We start from the raw sequence: 2955 nt of genomic DNA, 5'->3' as shown, positions 1-2955 counted from the left end.
TTTCAACTGCTTGACCAAGAAACCCAACACTGATATTTGYAGTTTCACCATTCTTACCTGTTTTGCTCCAGAAACACCTAGCTCCTGCAGCTAGCAGGTGATGATGAGACAGCAGGCAAAGCACCAGAAGAATATTATTCCCAGAATATTATCCYCATCTCTGCCTAATCTCTTTTTGTTTCTTCTTCTTGTGTGTACAAAAAGAAGGATGAATGGGAATCCAAAGACCAACTGGTAAAATCTGTTTCTGAGAGGAGACCAAAATTTTTTGCCCCCAAATTTTCTGAGGCTGTACTCACAACCTGTGGAATTCATTTGCTTATAACATTACTGAGGCTGAGAACTTACCACGATTTATAAAGTTATTTTGGATATTTACATGAATTAGTGAGAATTGTTAATGTTGTTAACACAAGAAAAACACAAGAAGGGAACTATAAAAAAAACAGGGCACAGCTAAAGGGAGGCTTAACTATTACCTCTTAATTAGTAAAAACTAAATGCGACCGACATTGCCCTGTACGCTGCAGCTCGCCGCTGTGGGCTGTCTGCCCCAGAACACCCGGTGCCGGTCACTGCCGGAGCGGGGACACCAGCCCGCGGAGATTACACGTCTCATTCACTGCGGCCGCCCTGGCTGTCCTCGCGGGTGCTCCCGGGGTGCAGCGCTTTGTGGGCGATTGGTTCCACCCGAAAGGAATTTTCATGGGAGAACCGGGATGAATAAATTAGCAGCGATTTGCTATTGGCAGGGTGAGATCGGAAGCTAGAAAAAGAGAAGGACAAAGAGAAAGGGAAAGAGTGAAATAAAGAAAGAAACTGCAGTGCACATTGAACTGCTTGCCTAATTTTTAGCTGAGAGTCCCAATCTGGGGCAGCAGCTGCTCCGATGATGTATTACAAACGACTTATTGCCGTAATGTATCATCGAGCTCCATTGCCCTGATGACATGTTACTGTAATACATCACCAGAGCATTGCGCAGCAGGAACAGGAGTCCTGGAAGCCAAGCAGCTCCATAAATTTTAGTACAGTCCCCCAAAAAATTGTTGTGAATTTCTTTTCTGCTCTATTAAAGGTTTAAGCTGCCAAAAGTGTGGGCCAGAACAGGCACTCATTAAACAGGCTCCGATGGTTTCATACGTCCCCTAAGTCATTAAAGGTCTTAATATAAGAGATTAACTATTGCTATTGTTGCTTGGTAAGAATAAATTATCTCTAAATACTTTTTTATGCCCTCCTGGTAGTGAGTGAGGAACTTCAGCTTACACGCGAGGAGGAACCGAGCTGCAGGAGCTGGAGGGACGCACGGTTCCCCCTCATTAAAATAACGTGTGCGGCGTCGAGCAGCCCAGCCGCCGTTCAGCGCCTCGGCTTGCCAAGCTTCATCCCACGCTAAGATCTCTGGTGGCCTGAGGGATGGATGTGCATGAGGATCCGCTCCACTGCCAGCACCAGATACCGCATTAGAGCCATCTCAGGCTGGGTCGACGTAAGAGATGCTCCTCATTGCAGGAAGGGCAATGGCAGCGAAGCTATGGCATTGCAAAAYGCAGCAGAGAGAGCACCAGGAATACATACGTGTGTGTACCTACAGGTACCTATGKACCCATCTCCGGCAGGCTTCTCTGGCTGAACTGAAACCAGTGCTGCCCTCTGCTCACTGCTGCAACTCAAACTAGCCACGCCGAAGTTGAAGGGACGTGTCCGCTCTTGCTGCGGGGAAATCAGAAATTGCTGAGAAACCACAGCCTTGGAAATGTAACTCCTTGGATGACAGCTTAGTACTCGGATATCGCTGGGTATCTTAGAAAACACTGCCGGAACTCACAGAAGAGCAGATGCAAAGGGAAGGGAGGAGCYGGAAAATCCAAGCTTTAATTTTCCCAGCACAGCAACTCAATCGTGTAAGGCGTGTGTAGGTTTCTAAGACATTCTACTGGTGTTAAAATGGGTATTATTTCTTCACGTACCCATTACATCGAAGGGAAAAAAAGCGGTCTTTTCCATACAGATAGAGGAACTCATTGATTCATAAACAAGGATTAATGAAACAGAAAAAGAGGAAAAGGAAAGAAAATGAAAAAAAAAAAGTAATTTTACCTGTATTTAGGTTAYATGGTAAACATGAGCACACTCTTCTCACAGACTAACTGGAAAATTCTCCACGGCCCCATCGGGTGATTCTGAGGGGGAACCCGTGTGCTTTCACTGAAAAGTGCCTTCAGCAGACGGCGCTGGAAACTCAAAGGGGGATTGCCAACAATTTCTTAGAAACGCATTTCGTGGTACAGTATCAGCAAGCTGAATTTGCCTTGGAAATGCCACCGCAGCTCAGGCTGGGTGGTGCCGCCTGCTATTTTGTAGTTATTTTTGATCTGAGATTAAGTGTCTTTTTATTTCGTTGAAATGGATTTTAATTGAATGTGCTGCTCCACTCGAGGTGCACCAAGCTAACGTGGTTTGGTGTTTTTCTTTCCCAAATCCTAAGGGAACGTGCCCCTGGACCAACATTAGACTGTTTTGTTTTGGGTTTTTTTTCCCCTTGGTCAAAAGATCCAGTGTGTGCTAATTCTGTCGGACTCTCTCGCACTCAATCACTCATATTCAGTGCCCCCTAAAGAAACATTGCAGAAGCCAGAAGGCTAAGAAATTACCCAAATGAACTGCCTGTGCTTTGCCCTCACATATCACATACTGAATTGTTGCCACCTTGCCGGTAAAATTAGCCACGTGTTTCACAGTGTTACCTTTACTTATCAAATAACAGAGAGGGTGCTGTGCCGTGCTATGTCGGGGCAAAAAACTATCAGGAATTGGTACCAACCACTGCGCGATGACTTAAGAGAGGAAAAGATATCTTGCAGAATTATTAACTAATCTTTTAAGTCAAAATTTCAGGGTCTGTGCTGAGACGTGAAGAATGCGCTTTCCCCATCCAGAAAGGCATCTGTG

The 2955-nt window shown here is 45.4% G+C and overlaps 1 long non-coding RNA gene across 1 annotated transcript; it reads right to left on the bottom strand.

Moving 5' to 3' along the window:
* Positions 1-462: 462 nt before the first annotated feature.
* On the bottom strand, positions 463-2230 carry LOC146596126 (uncharacterized). The gene is made up of 2 exons (XR_014895824.1): positions 2104-2230; positions 463-766 (listed from the first exon to the last, which is right to left on the bottom strand). It is a non-coding gene; the product is annotated as an uncharacterized LOC146596126 (long non-coding RNA).
* Between the last annotated feature and the right edge of the window lie 725 nt (positions 2231-2955).

This window comes from Rhea americana, unplaced genomic scaffold (assembly GCF_003343005.1).
Source record: "Rhea americana isolate MKP2758 unplaced genomic scaffold, rheAme1 scaffold_21, whole genome shotgun sequence".
Taxonomy (NCBI): Eukaryota; Metazoa; Chordata; class Aves; order Rheiformes; family Rheidae; genus Rhea; species Rhea americana.
The sequence above is the reverse complement of the archived record's forward strand: the minus strand, read 5'-3'. Positions and strand labels throughout refer to the sequence as shown.